The following is a 21303-nucleotide window of genomic DNA, read 5'->3' as shown; positions in this document are numbered from 1 at the left end:
TCTTTTTTAAAAATATCTGCAGTTTTGGTAACATGATTACAACATTGTTAGCATTGAATGGTTTTGATGTACCAGTATCACTGAACTACTCAGGATCACATTTCTTAAATTACTCTAGTTCACCTCTTTCCCCATGTCACTCCTGCCCTGCTTTGTAATTTCATTTTTTTTGTTTGTTTGTTTTTGTGTCACACCCAGCAGCACTCAGGATACTCCTGGCTCTATGCTCAGAAATCGCCCCTGGCAGGCACAAGGGACCATGTGGGATGCCGGGATTTGAATCACCGTCCTTCTGCATGGAAGGCAAATGCCTTACTTCATATTATCTCTCTGGCCCCCTGTAATTTCAGTTTTGTAATCCCAAGGCTAAGGGTGTGTCATCTTTGGATACAGTCTCCTTTATTTTGTTTCTCTGTATGCCACAGATGAGTGAGATCATCCTGTATTTGTCTTTTGTCTTTTGATTTGTTTCACTTAATATGAAACTCTATAGTTCCATCAAAGTTGCAGAGACCTGCTAAGCGTTTGTTTTTTCTTATAGCTGCATAATATTTCATTTCAACACAGATAATACATACACACATGTGTATACACCACAATTTCTTTATCCATTCATCTGTTGTACATTTCGGTTTCTACAGTATGGCTCCTTTACTAAGTGCTGCATATGTACATAGATAGGTGTGCAGGTGTTCTTGTGTATTTTGAGGATATATTAGAAGACACGAAAACTCTAATCTTACTGGTTTTGAGAAATCACCACTGCTTTTAATTGAGGCTGAATGAGACAACATCTTTACCAAAAGTGAATGAGAGTTCCATTTTCAACACATCTCCAGCCACCAGCCTTTTTGATATATACTGTTCTTGCCAATGTGAGATGCTGTCATACTATCAATTTTATATGTATTTTCCTGATAATAAGTGGTAATGAATACTCTGTCATAGAACTACTGTCTCTTTTGAAAAAAATGTTTTGAAGTGTTTTGAAAACGAAAAATGTCTTTTTATTTGATCTGAAGTTTGGCCACACTTATTAGTGCTTGGGATCAACTTAGTCCTTGCTCTGTGCTCAAGGATCACTTCAGAGAAGAGATTGGGGATCAAATCAGGTCTGCCAAGTGAAGTGCAAGGCATGTATGCTTACTACCTGCTGTACTATCTTTCTGGCCTTCAAGTATTAGGCTTTATTTTATTTTTGAGAATTAGTTTTCATTACAAATTTTCTAAGAAAAAAAAAGTTTGTCTTTAATTGTAAGGTTCCCTTCCCCCAGTGCCCTTAAAATTAAAACATTTAATTCAGGATTTATAATGAACTGGCTTGGATATATTTAGACTTACTCTTAAGTTGATTCTTAAAAATGCAGATGAGATAACTTAATTATAAATTATTATGTCTACGAGTCATCACTTGGATCCAAGAAATAAGAACCTGGCAATATTAAGAGAATTCACCTTCACTGTAAAATTCTGAAAGTTCAATCATTTTTTTAGCTTCATTTTTTGTTTGTTTGTTTTTGGGTCACACCCCCGGCAGCGCTCAGGGGTTACTCCTGGCTCTATGCTCAGAAATCACTCCTGGCAGGCACGGGGGACCATATGGGAGGCCGGGATTCGAGCCACTGTCCTTCTGCATCTAAGGCAAACACTTTACTGCTGTGCTATCTCTTCAGCCCCCTTTTTAGCTTCATTATGTTAATTGTGTTAATTGCACAATTATGTTAATTTCAAACTAAAAATAATATTTTTGGACACACTTGGCTGCTAGGGGAGAGGCTATTGCTAGGTCTGCTGTGCTTGGGGAATCAGGTTGTGCCAGGGATTGAATCCAGGCTTCCAGTAAGCACAGTGCACTCTATCCCATTGCATTTGCTATTTGCAAATACTGCACAGACTAATTTACCTAGGATTGAGAATACTCGTTTGAGGAGATGAAGAACATATAGCTTGAAGGGTGATTTAAGACCAGATTTTGCAATACAACTTTTATAGTTTAAATTTAGTCTCTAAGAAGTAAGGGGTCACAAAGAAAAGTGCCTAGCTGGAGAAAATGGAAATTATTTTTCATGATGGGAAATACTTAGTTGCACATTAGGGTTTACTAACACTTTCTTAGCCATTATCTCAGGAGTCCTAACCTGACAAAGAAACCTGACTTGTAGCAGTCAAGAATTAAAAATAAAAGTTATGCCTTGCCATAATCTTCGGTGTTTGGGCTCATAGCAGACTTCTCTTTATCCCACCTATCTTCTTGGCAATCCCATTTCTGTCCTCTGTTCAGATGTGATCTCTGAATAAACAAATTCCTGCAGGCAGGGAATCTGTTCAAATGTATATTAGATGAAATATTGTTTCAAGACTATTCTAGAAACATGAAGGAAAAAATTGGCAGTGTAATTTTGGTTGTACAAACTAAAAAACAAACAAACGAGACTATCCTAAAGGACATTGTTAGAAGGTAGAAATAACACTTTTGGAATCCTTTAAATTGTTAATTATTGAGACATTGGGAGTGAAACTAGGACTCTCATGTTATCAGTAAGGCTGAAAATAACAAAAGGCAGAATAGACCATATTTTAATGGCCTGCTCATGAGAAATGTGGACTTCTAAAACTTCCATTTGGGGATGGACCTCCCCATTGGTGTTCAGGAACTGGGGACTTATAATTGCTGTACTCTGGTATGGGTTTGAAAATTGGGGGACTCAGGATTGGTGATTTCAGTATGAGAAATGAGCATGTGGGCCTCACGCATAGGGCCTCTGAACTCCATTCTTTTGAGCTTTCTCCTTGGTGGGAACAATTTGGATTTTGACAAAAAGTAGTTGTAGGGGCAATAAGTAGGGTGTAGTCAAGAAAAATTCAACAATTCAACTTTTTTCAGTCCTTCCCCAAAAAATCAACTTCTAACTCAAAAGTTTTGCATCATATTTGTATGTCTTGCACCATATTTTCTACCTCCTTTATTCTGTGTTTCTTGTAACTTTAGTTTGAACTAACATTCATATTTTTTCCTTTTGCCATAGCAAGTTACAGAAACTTGCTTGTTGATAAGATTTATAGGGTGGAAAATTGCACAGAGGGTTGGAAACTGTACAAGCAAGTGACCCCTAAGCCCCCACCCCTAGCATTGCATGGCTCCCTCAAGTACCATAGGGTGTGATCCAGGAGCTCCCAGTACCAATGGATCAAGACCACAATAGTCCTGGTATTGACAAGAGTGGCCCTTGTACCCTCTGAACATTGCTTGGGAGAGGGAGGAGGACCTTAAAATAAATAATTCAGGAAGGGATAAGCACAGTTTTAGGGCTTTTGCTTTGCCCGTGGCTGACCCAGAATGGACCTGTGTTTGATTCCTGGCATCCCATATGGTCCCCTGAGCTTGTCGGGCGCGATATCTTAGTACAGAGCCAGGAGCACCACCAGGTGTGGCCCCAAACCCCCCAAAATGAAAAATAAACACACATACATACACATGCACTCAAATATGTTAGGAAAAAAAAAACATTTTCAGGGACTAGAAGTCCAAAACGAGGTTATTGGCAAAACTGGTTCCTCATGCAAGTACAAGGATTATTTGTCTCACCTCCTACTAACTTAGATATCTGACAGACCTTAGTATTCCTTGGCTTGTCTGATCATTCTGATCTCTGCCTATGATAATCCTAAGGTATTTGCTACTTCTCTGTTTTTATTCTTACAAGATCACCAGCTCTTAGATTACTATCAATTTATTGATTTCATTTTAACTTGTTTGTATCTGCAAAGAAAATTTTTCCTTGCTAAAGTCATAGGAGTTCCTTTCAGAAAGACCATAACTTGCTGTATTTTCATTTACATCCTTTTGCCTTTAGAAACAGTGTTACATTGAATTTTTAAATATACATTTCTTTGTGCCCTTTCTAAATAGTCTTCTATCTGATTCTAAGAAATCATGAATCTATCTTAAAATTGTTGACAGGGCTAGAGATACAGCTCAGGATTCCGGGTTCTTGGTTAGGATTCAGGGTTCTTGGTTTGATTCACCAGTATTATGTGGGGACTATGTTAGAATTTCCCAACCTCTATCACTCTTATGAGTGAGTGCTTTGGCCCCAGCAGGAAACTAGTTTCAATTAGAAAAACTCCAAAAACACTTTCTACTTGGATCTCGGTGCTTGTAATTCTCAACTTGGAAATTTTTACAATTTCTTTTAAATATTGTTTCTTCATCACATTTTCCTTCCTGTATGTCAGGGACTTCAGTGATCCCTACGTTGTTTCTCTTTAACTTGTCCCATAGTTCTCTGGTGTGCTATTTTTTTCTTCCCAGATTATTTTTCACCTTATGCTATTTCCTAGTTATTTTCTCCTAATTGTGAATATTCTTGATCTTTTGCTCAGCTGCTTTTGTTTTTCTGCTATTCAGAGCCTCTATTGAGTTTTGTTTTTTATTATCTCCTGCTACGTTCTTCATTTTTGTCATTTCTGATTGTAGGCTTTGTTTTTCATTTCAGTTTTTATGCTGTCTCTCCATTTAGAAATCAGTGGTCACATGACTTAAGTGTTTTCTGGGCTAAGATAGTACAGTATAGTAAGGCACATTTTAATTTATACCCTAGCGCCAATAGTTATTACCCCTGTAACGATGAGCAACTTACTCAGCCTGTATTGTTTCACTTTCCTACTTGAAAGTATGAGTAAATTCTTTAATTTTAAAATTTAAAAAATTTTAAAAATTAAAAAAATGATATTAATGTCATTTGGAGTTCTGATGAGACAAAAGGCATTATTTCAAAAAGATGGCTTAGTCTTTTCAAATAAAATATTACTGTAAATTAAGATGTTTTGGAGTTGTATGTTCTTTGCAACATTACTTGTATTCTAATTGATAATTTTCAAATAATTTTTAACTAAATTTAAGGTTAGTGTTAGAGTCCTGAGTCAAAGCACAAGACCACACAATTGAAACAAACCAAAGCATCTACCAGCATGTTCCAAGCTGACCGGCCAAGGTCTCCTCCCTGAGAGGCGATCACCTCCCTAAGCCCTGTGGGCTAAAAGCAATTTTAGGGTTTTGCACAAAGGCTACTTCATGCTCTTATCCTTGAAACTGATTGGCCAATGTCTAGGGGACTTTTCACAATTCCTATCTTAACTCTAACAAGGTATCTCCTGAGGCAAGTTATCCTGGGATGGAGTTTATGATTTCTACAAGCTTTAGCATGGGTCTCAAACTCAATTTATCTGGGGGCCGCAGGAGGCAAAGTCGGGGTGATCCTTGAGTGCAAAGTCAGTAGTAAGCCTTGAACATTGGGGGGTGTGACCCAAACAACTAAAACAAAACAAAACAAAAAAAGATTCCTCTAGGGCAGGGCCACAAAATGTTGTAGGAGGGCCTTTTGGGAGTTTAAGACCCTGCTTAAGAGCCCTGAGGAGAGCTGTGAGAGCCTTGAGATTTTTACAAATGGAAACTTAGCTTTGCTAGTCTTAAATCAACAAAATGAAGTTCCTTTTGCTCTAGGCTCTACAGTTAGCAGCTAGAGTTTAAAGCCAGGTCATGTGTTTTCTTAGCACAGTAGTGATGGGAACATCTAATGCTGGCTTAGTGATAAACTAATGAATTACATTTTTATATAATGTATACAGTAATTTAAAAAAACAACTTTTTATGATGACTTGAAAATCACAAAATTATTTGTTTAGTTAGCTGAATTCACTAGAAATTATTTCATCTTTCCTGTTAGTCTTGGTATACTTGAAGATTAAGTGGTACAAGTACATTCCTTTGAAAATGTATTTTAGACTCTGGTTTATTCTTTTTGTCTCCAGGCTCTTGTTCTCCTCAGTGAATGGATCTTGTGGTAGAAGTAAGTTCCTGTGGTTTGTGGCGTTTAAAATACCAGGAATGGGAATGAATTTACTGAGGTTTTTTAATGATGTTATGTAGATATTTATGATCAATTTAGTGCCAGGAAGAGAACTGTTATTCTTCTAAAAATATTTTAAATACCACAGACTAGCAATTTTCTTTTTGAAAAAGAATTTAAGAATAGTCTTGATAAAGTGACAATACCTAGTATGATTCTAAGAAAAGCACAAATTTAACATGCATGTAAAATGTGGTACTGTTCCTAGTAGTTCATATTTAAAGAATATGTTTAAGAAAGTAAACATTGTTTATTAGTTAAGTGAAGAATAACAATTTTTTATAAATGAAATGTTAAGGGGTATATGGAGAGGAAGGTGTTTTTGAGAAAATAGGGTAAGATGGTCAAGAGAATGATACTTGGATTATGTAGATGGTGTCCCAGAATTTTCAAATATAGTATGAAACTTTCATTTTTATACTTGGAAGAATGGAATGTTTAAGCATCTGCAGATTATTTGACTGCTATCTTTGACATATATGAGATAGTGTGAATAGCAGGATATGAAAATTAATGTTATCATTGCATTAGGTTAAGAAATAGCTTGAGTCCTTACCAAGAGCCCTTGAATCTTATCTTTTTGTTTGTATTTGAACCCCACACAACTGTACTTAGGGCTTTCGGTGCTCAGAAATAATTCCTGGCAGTGGTTGCTGTCTCAGGGATTAGACCAGAGTCTGTCATGTGCAAGGCAAGTTGCTTACACCTTATCTACTACTACTACCTCTTAGGCCCTTGTACCTTGATTTTAATCAAGGAGAATTTGAGTGTAAAATAGAAGTAGAGTATTACAAGCTTTTAGAATAAGTCTTACCAAAGGAACATTGTAAATTTTAGTTTCATTTTTGGATTTGTATAAAAAGTATATAGTAAAAGTGTTCTTGTTGATTTATATTAAGACCTCAGAGGAATGAAACTATGCCTAATATAAATATTTGTAACGGGTATTGGTGATAAAGTTTCTTTTGTAAATATCATCTCTGGCTGGTTTAAGTAAAAAGGAATTTATGGACTGCCAGAGCATTCCATATAATCTGAAATAATTGAACAGTTGAAACAGTTGAAACTTCAAGAACAGGAGGGGACTTGCCTGTGATGCTCTGAAAATAGGAGTCAGTAGAATTTCTCTAGTCCATCTGCTTACATAAATCCTTCAGTTCTATAACTAGGTTTGTATTTCTAAGTTTCTGGGAGTCAAGTTTTTTTGTTTGCTTGTTTTTAATTTAAACATCATAGTTAAAAAATGGCTCATGATTGAGTGTCAGTCCTTGACCATTGCAAATTTCCTGCAACCAATGTCTTGAGTTTTTTCCCTCCTACCCAGCCCCCCTCCCTCTCCCACCCTTTTTTTAGACACTGTTTTGCATTATTTTTAATGAAAGGGTACTATGTATATTATTTTATCTCCTTTCAGTATGGAGTTTTTGTCCAGTCATCAGTTTTAACTAGCGTTGTCATACTGTCATACCTGTCTGTTAATTTTACACTTTAAACTTCATTGCTATGGGAATATTAAGGTTTTCGCCTTCGGCTAAATGCAGAGTCAGGAATACAAAAGCTTATTACCCTTTATTTATATTCTGGGGGGGGGGGAGGTGTTGTCTTAATGATCCTACCCTAATCAATAATTGTGCACATTAGGACTTGGGTCTCAAACCTGCCTAGAGGAATCTTTGTTTTGTTTTGTTTTACGGTAGTTGTTTGGGTCACACCCTCCAATGTTCAAGGCTTACTACTGACTTTGCACTCCTGTGGCCCCCATGTAAATTGAATTTAAGACCCCTGCCCTACCGTGTGACCTGGTGATAGTATATTGGATTATTCCTTATTTGGTATTAGGCTTCGGTACCTGATTTCTTTCAGACCCACAGCTGAACTGGGTGGCAGAGGAGTGGTCTGAGCTGGAGGAGAAAGACCTCATCCTCCATCCCATCACCTTCCAGTCCCATTAAGACAGGGGTCTCAAACTCGCGGCCCGCGGGCTGTTTGCAGCCCTCCGTACAACATTTTGTGGCCCGCGGCCGGCCTTCAAATATCACAGTATTCACGATTGTTAATAACGATGTTTGAGGACTTTTTTGTGTGTGTGTGAAATCCCTTATGCGGCCCTGCCTCACCCTGACTTTGCGCCCAGGTAAATTGAGTTTGAGACCCCTGCATTAAGACATGCAACACATGTCTTCTCTACCCTAACTGCACTGCTTCACTGTTTGTGGCAAGCTCCCTACCTTGATGGACTGGTCCTCATGGTCATCATCTCTATTTCTTTGGTTCTTTTTTCCTTTATACTCCACAAATGAATTAGATTATTTTATGTCTGTCTCCTTCTGATTCATTTCACTCAGCATAATACTTAGGGAGCCAGTTTTAATTGAGTTACAGGTGTTGATTTTTGGTGGGTTTTTTTTTTTGGGGGGGGGTGGTTTTGGGGCCACACCTGGCTGCGCTCTGGTTACTCCTGGCTTTTGTGCTCAGAAATTGCTCCTGGCAGCTTCGGGGACCCTATGAGATGCTGGGGATTGAACCTGGGTCCATCCTGGGTTGGCTGCATGCAAGACAAATGTCCTACCACTGTGCTATTACTCCAGCCCCTGAGTTACAATTTTAATTGAGTCAAGCATAGTTACTTGATCCCTGGAGAGAGGCCCCTGGTCTCTAACATTGTAAAAATTGGAATAGAATGCCGGAGAGGAGTAGACACAACCTGCAAATTAGTTTTAGATACAAGACCTTGTGAAAATTCTGCTAAGGTGTGGTAAAGGATTTGGTCTCTTTTCTTTAGATGTCTTTAGATACCCTTACACTTCAGATGTCTTGTGTAAATACTCAGCTAAAGCCTGTATTGTAATTTCTTTTCATTTATTCTTTTAACAATTTTTGCAGGTAGTAAAGGTGAGAGATACTTTTTTTGGGCGTGTGGTGTGGTTGGGTCACACCCGGCAGTGCTAGAGGTTACTCCTGACTCTGCTCCAGAGTCATTCCTGATGTGGGATATGGATATGGATAGGGATATGGATATGGGCCAGGGGTAGATGGGCCACATATGGGCCAGGGATAGAACCTGGGTCGACCATGCTCAAGACAAACACCTTAGTCACTGTGCTATAGCTCCAGCTCCAAAAGATGTCTTTTATGTTTAAGAAGTTTGGTGTTTTTCTAGGTTTCTTTAATTGTCCAACTTTTTGAAAAAGAAAAGAATAGTCCTCTGCTAGTTACTAGTAAGTAGTAAAATTTTAAAATTACCTAACTGGAAATAGAATATGGTAACTGATAAATTAATCATTTAAATATAATAATCATTATTATGAGACTAACAATTCCAAGCATTTTCTAATAAGCACTTTCTATATATTATGTCATTCTAATTTTCTATGATAAAGAAATGATCTGTAGTATTTTATGCATATTTAACTTTTATAACCATAGTGAAGTAAATAATACCGTATCTCATTTTACAGATCAGAAAGTGATCAGGGAATCATAAAATCATATAACCAATAAGTGATGGAGTCTGTCCCAGTTTTCAGACTTTTTCCCAGTGTGATTTTACTGGTTTTCTGCTCTCTCTTTGCAGTGAGAAGAAAGAGCTTATACTTTTTCAGATCATTTATATTTCTGCCTTGATTTTGGTGCTGTGGCATGCTTTAATAAAATTACTTAAAAATAGACCTCTTATTAGGTTATTATTAACTCTTTGAACAAGGAGTGTATACCTTAATTCTCCTGTTTTTGGTACATTATAAGTACTTGCTAGATCAAATTTTGTAATATTTAAATTTTAATTTCATCATTTTGTGAGTAAATAATATTTTAATTCTTATTATGATGAATATTCCTTTGCCTAGTGATCTTGTTCTGTCCTATTCTTGATCCTACTTTCATGTTACTTAGAACATCGAAGAAAGTATTTGTATTAAATCTCTTCCATGGAAAATTCCAGAGTAGTGTTACCTGACCTTCTCATGGGAACATATTCTACATCTATTGTCAGATAATGTTGTTACTTAAAATAGGTGTTGAGCATTTGAAATGTAACTAGTATTGTGTTCAAGGAATTACATTTTCAACTTAGAATTTAATAGCTATGTGTGGTTAATGGCTGCCTCACTACAGCTTCAAAGTGCAGGAAGAAATGGTGTCCAGAATCCTGTAGCACCCTTCCACTAGTCACTTAGAGATAGGACTTAAAATAAAATTTGAAGTTGAATATTGTTTAGTGTCTGTTAACTAAGCCTTACTGGGAACTAGAGTTAGATATATTCTGCTTCATGTATTTTGAATAAAAATTGATTTTTGATGGTCAGACAGGTAGCATAGGGTTTGGGGCTTGTAGATGAAGTCAACTCACTTTGATCCCCAGTAGCTGTATAGTCTCATGTGCCCCTTTAGAGCAACCCTTACAAGCAAAGTCAGGAGTAACCCTTGAGCATTGCTGGGTGGCACAATAACCAAAAAAGTTTTGTAAACCTCTGAAACTGACTACATTGAACTTTCTGAGACTGTATAAATCTAGACATTTCATAAATCATTTTTTTAAATTATTGATCAAATCATTAAGGTTCTGATCATATATTTGAATTAATCTGATTATATATTTGCATTTATAATATTAATTAATATTTTAAGTAATAAGTTTGAGAATTTAATAAATTTTATGGTACTGTTTCTGCTATTTTGTTTTTGGGTCAAACCCAGCTCTGCTCAGAGATTACTCTTGACAAGCTTGGTGGACTATATGAAGTGCCCAGGACAGAACCCAAGTCTGCTGCTACCTGGAAACATTTCTGAGATGTGTTATTCCTTTACCGTGAAGAATACATTGCTCAGCTTTACTTAACCCGTGATAATTTACTATGATTTGCCTCCTTGCTCCAAAATCTTACTATTGTTAAGATGAAATTTGCTTTATAATGCATCCTGTGAAGTTATTCTTTTTGATTTTCATGAGACTGAATTTTTTGAATAATTGTCATACTGTACATTATCTTTGGTTATGTAGCATTTTAGTTTCTTTTAATTATCAGAAAATTTTATCTTAGAAGCCGGAGAGATAGCATAGAGGTGTAAGGCATTTGCTTGCATGCAGAAGGTCGGTGGTTCGAACCCTGGCATCCCATATGGTCCCCTGAGCCTGCCAGGAGTGATTTCTGAGCATAGAACCAGGAGTAATCCCTGAGTGGCCGCTGGGTGTGACCCAAAAACCAAAAAAAAAGAGATAATTTTATCGTAGTGGTTTGTATATATGTTTACTATTTCCTATAACCAAGATTGTTTGAGTAATGATTATTTTTGTGATAAGCACATAAATTAAACTGTAGAGGATTTACTGACACTTTGCTGTTGAAGTAGTATTCAATCGGGCTTCCTTCCTAAAGCATTGTTACTAGTATCTGCCCCTTCTAATGGGCAATCCCTCACTGCTACATCAGAGATCAGATAATTTCCTGCTCCAAGTGATTTATTTTTTTCCCAGATAAGAATTAAATTTGTTGGTATGTCACCTCTTAACCTTTAATTATCTACTTCATATTACTCTTGAGCATTCTCTGTCAACTAAAAGTGTTAACCATTTGTGTAGTAGGGAGGACCTAATTAATTAAACCAATGTTTTTGAACAGAATCTTCTTGGCAAGACTCAAGAAGCTGCTACTTCACTCTGATTTTTTTTTTTTTTTTTTTTTTTTTGGTTTTTGGTTTTTGGTTTTTGGATGCTCGGGGTTACTTCTGGCTCTATGCTCAGAAGTCGTTCCTGGCAGGCTCAGAGGACCATATGGGATGCCGGGATTCGAACCACTGACCTTCTGCATGCAAGGCAAACGCTTTACCTCCATGCTATCTCTCCGGTCCCTTCACTCTGATTTTTGATAAGAGAAGTTGATGTGCGTTTCTTGCTATGCAAACTCATGTTTTTTTTTTCTTAAAAGTAGTAAGAATTTGGACCCTCCAGAGCGATAGCACAGTGGTAGGCCGTTCGCCTTGCATGCAGCTAACCCAGGAAGAACCTGGGTTTGATCCCCTGCGCCCCATATAGTCTCCTGAGCCTGCCAGGAGTAACCCCTGAGTACTGCTGGTTATGGCCTCAAAACAAACAAGAAAATAGTAGAATTTAACAGCATATTATCACTTGTGGCTGTGTGGGAGTTGGGGAAGGGGTCCTATAGGTGATCTCTGCAGTTTAAAAGGTGAGAAAGTTAAGTAAAAGGAGGAGGGCTGGATAGTACAACAGGTAGGGAGTTTGGCATGTAGCTGGCCCAAATTCAGCATTCCATAGGGTTTTACCAATCACCACCAGTAGTAATTCGACCAGTAGTAACTCAGAGTGCCAAGTAAAGAATAAGCCTTGATCATTGCTGGATGTGGCCCAGAAGCTCCCAAAATTTTAAAAATAAAAGTAAAATAATAAGAGGAGGAGGGCAAAAGTATTTTTCAGCTTTCAGAACATGGAATTGAAATATCAAACAAGAACATAAAGTAAGAATTAGAGAAAGCTAATTCCTGTTTTATGTGTAGACTGACAGGTGTGAGAAAAGCTGCATATGCATTTCTCTTGATATGGGATCAAATTATTTCCATCAGAATTTTCATAATCTGCAATGACAGGGCATATAGGATATTATCTGTTAGGTTACACCTTGCCTTTACCCAAAGCATAGGCATTTCCCCAATTTCCTCTCTCCTTTTCACCTAACCCTTAGACTTGTAAATGTCCACCTGTATAGGTACTTTTTCCTGGTGAATTTGTACTGGTTTAATAAAGGTCAGTCTGGGCAGGCAGAGAGACCATGAGATGAGATGCAAACTGACTCCATGATTCTTTCCTGCCTGGGTAGGTTTATTTATTCTTTGCGGCTATGCACTTCAGACCCATTCATCTGGGGTTGAAAATAAGATGTGTGGGATGATTTCACATCATGAGGAGTAATTTTACAACTGACACCTGAATAGTGACTAGAGACCTGAGAAGACCTCAACAATGTTGAGTTATTTGACCCATGATTAGCTACTATGATTCAGCTAGAGGGATGCCTTGATCACCCTTTACCTCAGAGTTTAGGAAAGAGGAGGATAGAGAAGGAAAGAAATTAAGGCAGGAAGGAAGATGGAAAAGGGAAGTAATGGGGGAACAGGAGTCTGGGCTTCTATAATACCAGTGATTTGGGAAAGCAGTGTAACTACAGTGTATACTTGAGTATAAGGTGACCCCCTTAATTTTGCCGTAAAAACTGGGAAAACTTAGTGACTTAAGTATAAGCCAAGGTGGAAAATGGTGAATTTCAAGAATAAAAATATGTACCCCAAAACAATTACAATAATTGAGGAATCAATAGGTTACATGTTTTTCAATATTTATTGCTAAAGAAAAACTGTCTCTATGTCCAAACAGAGCATCAGCTGTATCTGATGTGAGGGTATCAGCATATACATTGTCATCATCACTGAGTTCGCAGATATCATCACTGCTGTCAATCTCATGCAAAGCGCAGACTATTGTGGGTTAAATAGTTCAGTGTCAACCAGTTCAGTTCAGCCGCCTACCTCTTCAGCTCAGTGGAGACTTGTAGACTGAGCTGAAGCACCGCCCCCTCCAGCAGAAGACAGAAAGAGGACTGGATTCGGTGCATATGCATCAAATCAAATAACCTTTATGATCTGAGTATAAGCCAAGTTTGGGTGTACTCGAGTAGATATGGTATATATCCAATGCATACAGATTCGACCACACTGAAAACATGAGATGAAAGCTATTACCACCAAACTTTGTATGGGGGATGATGGAGTCTGGGAACAGTAGTGATAAATCTAAATTGTCAATAACTTTTTTTTTTCTTTTTTTCTTTTTTTTTTGGTTTTTGGGTCAGGGGTTACTCCTGGCTGTCTGCTCAGAAATAGCTCCTGGCAGGCACGGGGGACCATATGGGACACCGGGGTTCGAACCAACCACCTTTGGTCCTGGATTGGCTGCTTGCAAGGCAAACACCGCTGTGCTATCTCTCTGGGCCCTTGTCAATAACTTTTAATCATGGTTCTTTAATTAGATAAATTACTAACAAAGAAAAAGAGATTTTGAGTAGGGCTGATTGGGATAGAAATGAAAGTTACAGCAACTTAGGACTCATTAGTGTGATTAATATCCAGGTTTATACTAATATAAATTAAGTCAAATGAGGAATAATAGAAATAAATCTTAGCTTTAAAAAAGATTCTGGGGGCCGGAGCGATAGCACAGCGGTAGGGGGGTGGTTGGGGGGGTGGGGGCGGGGGGAAGGGGGGAGAGGAGGGGAGAAGAGAATTGGATATTCCTGTAAGCCAGAGCCAGGTACCATGTGATGTATTTTTACCATATTTTTGTCAAACTTTTAAAGCAGTCCTCAGAAAGAAATTAAGTGCGGATTTCAACTTATTTGTCAGATGTCAAAGACTGGTGGATTTAGGATAAATTTCCCAATAATCTCTTCATTTTTCATTTCTAAAACTTTACTCTAGTTCATTTTTTTTGATTCTCCTGAACTTTACTTATTAAGTCAATATTTTAGGCTGCATGGATCATTTGGTTTCTCAACTCTGCCACTTATTAGTGCTATATCAATTATAAATAATTTAGAGATGTCTAAGTCTCCTGTGTTCTAAAACTTATTTATAGGACAAGCTTGTGGGTACAAGGTCTGTAGTCCACTTTGTTAAATAAGCAAGCCTTTGTACAGAAAATATAAAACTGGATGAACTTTTTTTGGTATGTTCAATAGTGGATCTCCTTGCCACTTTCATTCCCTGGAAATCCAAACCCACACTTCACCTTTTATATGATCCAGTTGATGTTGCAAGAGGAATAAATAGACAAGGAGTAGGGATGGAAATAATAGATGAAAGATAAAAACTCAGTAGTTTGGGCAGAATCTCTAGAGCAGTATTTAATTGGCCTGGTGCTATTTCCATTTATACTTTCCTTGATTGTGCAGTCATAGATAGTTCAGTACTCTTGGACCAGGCTGGTAATGATGCACTGCTGCTTGTTGAGCAGCACTGGGGGCTGGGCACAAGGGTTATACCTAGCAGTGGTCTGAGGCCATGTATTTCTAGGAATCAAACCGAGTAGACATAGACTTTAGTCCATTGAACTATTTTCTTGGCTCCATGATAAAGGAAGTTTACTTAGGAAAGTAAGAGACATCAAACAAATCACCACAAAGCTTCATGATTTAAAGTAAAACCAATTTATTTCTCAATTGGGGTAGTTAGTCTTATTCTATTGCATAGGCTTGCTAATGTTGAATATCTGATGGAAAGTTGGCACCTTGCTTTTCATGTTTCTGGTTTGTTTTGTTTTTGTTTTTGTTTGTTTTTTGTTTTTTGGGTCACACCCCATGGTTGCTCTGTGCTTAAGAATCACTCATAGCAGGCACGGGGACTTTAGGGGATGCTGGGATTCCAACCACCATCAGTTCTGGATTGGCTGCCTGCAAGGCAAATGCCCTAACACTGTGTTATCTCTCTGGCCCCATCATGTGGCTTTTTTAAACCAGTGTTTTAGAGAAGTAGTTACTAAAGGGAAGGCCACAATTACTTTTCAAGCTTCCGGTTATATTTATTGAGGTTTTTGGGGTTAAGAAAATAATTTGGATGAATCTGGGGTTAGTGGAGGAGGATAGTGCATAATAATTGGGGTACTAAGAGCAATTAAGAACCATTACAGGAATGATAATCACTTCTCTAAGTCTTCTAACCTGTGTACGATTCTCTCGCAGTCGAGCCATGTTTGGTGATACTCTGATATTATAGTTGTAGCTTCATTTTATACTACCCCATTTTGTTTTGTCTCTACACTTTAAAGCTCCCTAACTTGCCAACCATTTGCCATTGTAGGACCTTGTTGACATGTCTTCCTAGAATGTGCTTGCCTTTCCATAGTCTTTATCACCTTTCTAGAGCTTTTTTCATTTTGTGGGTGCATGTGATTTTCCTAAAGTGAAGTCTTTCCACTCAAATTGGGTTACATATTTTTCTTGCAAAATTTTTTTGTGGCATTTGTAATTATGGCTAATATCTATTAGGATACATTTCATGGAAGCAATATCTAATTAGTTTTTTTATTTAATATTGCTTTCCACTCCCACTCCACCCCTCTTTTACAGTCTTTGTACATAGTAGGTATTTAAATATTTGACAAATGATGAATATGCTTGACACATGAGTCTTCTTAAATACCTATCAAGACCCCAGACTTGTTTGTGCTAGAGTAAGACTGAAGGTGTTTTTATCCCTTTTTTCTTTACTATTGGAATTCTGCTTGTTAACTGATTCAGAGTTGCTTTGTTTTGCCCCAACCCCATCCCCAGTCCCTGGTGACCTCCTTCCAGTCTTTAATGTTGTTGTTTAAAATTTTAAGTATGGGGCCAGAGAGGTGGCACTAGAGGTAAGGTGTCTGCCTTGCAAGCGCTAGCAAGGAGGACCGTGGTTCGATCCCCCGGCGTCCCATATGGTCCCCCCAAGCCAGGGGCAATTTCTGAGCGCTTAGCCAGGAGTAACCCCTGAGCATCAAATGAGTGTGGCCCAAAAAACCAAAAATAAAATAAAATAAAAATTTAAGTATTTCTTTCAGAGGTATTCCTATTTTGGAATTGTACTGTAAAGCTGTAATGATTAAAACTGCCTGGGTCTGGAATAAAGATAAATATAGGCTCTCCAATTAATGTGGTAGATTCAAATGCCCAATGACAAAACTAGTTTTTTGGTGGGTTTTTTTTTTTTTTTTTTTGTATCTTTTGATAAAGGAACTGAGAACATGAAATGGAGTAAAGATAGTCTCTTCAACTAATGGTACTGTGAAAACTGGGGTAACTATATATAAGATAAATTTCTTTTTAGATTAAGGTATTTGTGTTCCTCCTTTTTTTTTTGGCTACAGCTAGTGCCACTCCACTTACTCCTGGCAGACTTGGGGACCATATGGGATGCCAGGGATTAAACCCTAGTTGATCAGATGCAAGGCAAATACCCTACTGATTGTGTTATCATTTCATCCTCTGTGTGCTTTTGAAAGATAGCTCAACAAATTTGTTTTACATGCATCCTGGTACTACGTTAACCACTGAAGTCCACCATGAGTAACCCCTAATTATAGTAAAGTAGCCCCCAGACTTTGCCAGGTGTGGTCCTAAACTCTGCCCCATCCCATCATAGTTTACTCTTTGAGATTACTGCATAATAATGAAAACTCAGCCATATTTTTCTTTTTATGATGTTTTATATTGGCATTATATATTCAAGATAAAAATAAGACATTTTATGTGAATACTTTAAATAGTATTTTGAAACATTGAAAGCTTAGGTTTTAGGAATTAGAGAACGTGAGACAGATTTTTGTAGTTCAGACTTTAGAAACTTGGAAAGATGGGGCAAGAGTGATAGGACAGCAGTAGGATGTTTGCCTGGCACTCAGCTGAACCAGGACCGACCTGGGTTCAATCGCCAGTCTCCCATATGGTCCCCCGGGACAGGGATTTCTGAGCCACAGCCAGGAGTAACTCCTGAGCATCATGGGTGTGGCCCAAAAATAAACAAAAAAAGAAACTTGGAAAGAGAAACACAGACTCAAAACTCTGGGATGTTTTGTTTATTAATGTAGGTCATGATAATAATAATAATAATAATAATAAAAGACTTGTTTTATTAATTTTCCTTGTTTACTTTTATTATATTTTATATTTATAAAATTATAAACATTTACATATTTAAGTATTAGTTTATATAATATATTCAACTAGTTATTGAAAATATTAAAATTTTATTTCCCTTGGCATATTTGGGTTATTACAATAATAATTATAATATGTGATTATTCAGCATTAAATAACCTCAGTGTTTATTATAAACACTTTATTGTCAACAAGAATTCAGAATCCTCTCCCATTCTTTTTGCTCATTCTACCAAGGAAAATGAAGTACCTTTTTTCCTGATCTCTGATTTTGTTTCTGGGTTTAAACTTTGGGCTGTGCCACACCTGTACCACACATATTTTACCGCCATTGAGCCATGTCTCCAGTCCTAATCTAAGAAGTTTTGCTTGTTTTGTTTTTGTTTTTCAGAAATAATCTCATACCTATAGAAAACTTGATATTTACAAGATTTCTATATGTTCATCATTTAGGTTTATACATTTTTAACAGACTTTACCCTCTTATTCTCCATACATGGATATTAAAAATTTTAATCATTGTATAAGTTAATAGTTGTTCCTTTATATACCAAATGCCTTGAATTTAAAGATTATTCTATTACAGCATGGTATTGAAGTGATAGCATGTCATTTTTAGTTTAAAAAATCTGTTTACATAAATGTAGTGTAGGTGAGATGGAGCATAGGGTTTGTAAAGCTCTAATAGCTTAAGAGAATTAATCTGTATAATGGGTAATAAACCAATCCCAAAAAATGTGCTCTTTTTTAGAGGAAGTCCCAGTGGGGTTGGGGGGACATGGGTCTGGAAGCAGTGCCTATACTAGGAAATAATCCACACCAGGTTAGATAGATGAAACAGGTTCAGAACTTCCACCACAAGCTAGCTGTAATCTGGCAAAAGGGCATCATTAAGCAGACAGGCTAGCTGTTGAACCTAAACAGTTGGAAGTCACTGACCTAAGGTCTTTTTTTGGAAGAGAAGGACCACCCCCATAGGTGGAGAACAGGTGGGGTTAGGGGGCCAATCCAGAGGTTCTTCCCGCCCACATGAAACTAGCACAAACAAAGAAGAAATATCCTGATTAGTTACTCCAACACTCTTTGATAGAAGATCTTTTGATGTAACAAAATTTTCATAGATTCCTACGAATTACAGAGAAAAAGAGATTGGTAGTTGGTGGTAATATTTTGTTGTTGATTCAGCCCAGTAGAAAGTGCCCGACTAATCCTGGAATTTATCTTATATTTAATTTTTGCTCTTGATAGTGAAAGTTCTAAATGTGAATGTGTTACTCCAATAACAGTACTGAAATATCAAATTGCATAAAGTAGCTCAATTTCTGCAGGATTTCTTCCTTTTGCGCTGATAAGAAATAAATTTCCTAAGTACTTGTCCTTTGGATGTTTTTTCAATATTATCTTCTTGATTATGAAATACCGGGAATAATGAAGTTGGTAGCTGTAATTACTTTAAGGGAATGGAAGGAATGTTTTCAGAAAACCTAATTAGGCACTGTCAATCTAAAGTAAGAGATAGTAACTTTCTATATTTCTAACTTTTGCATATGAAATGCTAATATGTAAGCTACTTTGCTATTCACTATGATTCTTTTTTTTTTTTTTTTGGTGGTTTTTGGGTCACACCCGGCAGTGCTCAGGGGTTATTCCTGGCTCCAGGCTCAGATATTGCTCCTTGCAGGCACAGGGGACCATATGGATGCCGGGATTCGAACCGATGACCTCCTGCATGAAAGGCAAAGGCTTTACCTCCATGCTATCTCATCGGCCCCACACTATGATTCTTAATCAGAAAAGGCTTCATAAAGTGCTATGACATATAATTTAAACTTTACTATAAGACTATAAAATGAAATAGGCACACTCAGGCTAAAATAGGATTGTAAAAATTTTGAAAATTCAGTTACTAAAATTTCTTAGAATTAGCAAGGTTCATTACAATTACAATTTTTATAAGTTATTTATTTTAGAATAAGCTTTATACTGCCAATCATTTTCATATGAAAAATCATAGAATTATTTCAGAGTCTTGTCTTTATTTCTCAAGCAAATGAGTATTTTGTTTTATGGACACGTTATATATACATCCAGGTAACAGTTTGGTTCTTTGCTAAGGGATGTTCATAGTGAAATATCAAACCTGTTTAATACTCTTTTACAAGTCATTCTTGATTTCTGTTTAAAAAAGTAAAATAAGGGGACTTTCAAGGTTTTTTTTTTTTTGATGTTAGAGTACTCATTGCCTTTTTTTTATAAATACAGAATGAGCCCTAATTTATATGCAATTTTTAGAAAACGTTTTCTCATAATTTTTAAAATTAATTTAGTTTTCAATACCTTTAGATAATATATGCAAAAATCTATTTTTCTGAAGCTGTCAGCATTGTAGGTTTGGGGTCAGGGTGTCTGGAATTGAGATTATCGAATGGAGTAGAGCAAAGGTTTATTTGGAGTGACTAAAAGTCAAACTGGGATTTTGTGTGTGTGTTTGTGTGTGGTATGTGTGTTGGTGGTAGGGTCTTGTGAAAATGTCCCTGATACTTTATGATGCTGAAATGCAAAGATAAGTTTGGTCTGCAAAAGTAGAGTGTAACTTGTACTATTAGCTGGAAAATTAGAAATTTTAAACTCAAGGCTCTTGTTTGACATTTCTGACTTTATTGTTAATAGTTCTTTGCAGTCTTATCATTCTACAGTCGTAGTTTAAATAAAAAATTAAAATTGTAATGTGGTCTTTCTTAATTTGGTGCCCAATCATTCATTGAGCTGATATGCCTTTTTTTTAACTTAATCACATTTACTTATTTTTACCGAATTATTTTTTGTTAAACTGATGTATATGAATAATTATCACAGTACTATAATATATTTTACTATTTCAACAAGTTATTGGTTTGTTTTTGAAGGATTTTTTTAATACACAGTATTTGTTTTCATCCTTTTTTATAGACTGAGTAAAGAATAACTTAAACATGAAACAATTTAGGATTTAAAAAAATTACTGTATAGTCATCAGGGAATGTAGCAGCATACTGGAAAACTGTAATGCTCTAAGGAGTCTATTGTGTGTAAATGAATTAGCTTCTCATATTTCAGAATCTACTAGTTAAGCATATTCTTGGAGAAATTGGAACCAATCTAGCTCAGATCCTTGTGAAAATTGTATCTAATCCTCTTTAGTATTATCGGTATAACTTTTATACTGTGTCAACATGTAAATTGCTATCGTTTTTCTTTCAGTTACATCAATTTAAAATTGATATGTGGGGGTCACCGTAACAAACTCTATTCAGTCCTTACTCTGGACTCATAGATTACCAACTGGCTATGTTCAGGAGACCAATTATGTGTTACTGAGGATTGAAATGGGACAACAGGGCACAAGGCAAAGGCATACCCTGTACTCTTTATCTTTACCTTCCAGAATTTTAGCTTTAAGGATATAGCTTAAAATTGTTCTGTCTTTAATGAAGGCGATGCTAGAATTACCTCACAGCAGTGGTGCAAGTGGTAGGGGACTTGCCTTACGTGCGTTAACCTAGGACTGACCATGGTTCCATCCCCCACCATCTCATATGGTCCCTCAAGCCTGGAGCAACTTCTGAGCTCATAGCCAGGATAAATCCTTAGCATCACCGAGTGTGCCCCCCCCCCCCCAAATAAAAGAAAAACAAGAATTATCTCACAGGCTTTGTATTTCA

At 36.9% G+C, this 21303-nt stretch overlaps 1 protein-coding gene across 1 annotated transcript in view; it reads left to right on the top strand.

Moving 5' to 3' along the window:
* WASL (WASP like actin nucleation promoting factor) overlaps positions 1–21303 on the top strand; it is a 68632-nt gene that overhangs the window by 8590 nt on the left and 38739 nt on the right. The gene's annotated exons all lie outside the window — the stretch shown is intronic.

This window comes from Suncus etruscus, chromosome 1 (genome assembly GCF_024139225.1).
Source record: "Suncus etruscus isolate mSunEtr1 chromosome 1, mSunEtr1.pri.cur, whole genome shotgun sequence".
Classification (NCBI taxonomy): domain Eukaryota; kingdom Metazoa; phylum Chordata; class Mammalia; order Eulipotyphla; family Soricidae; genus Suncus; species Suncus etruscus.
Note: the sequence above shows the minus strand (reverse complement) of the source record. Positions and strands in the feature narration are given on the sequence as shown.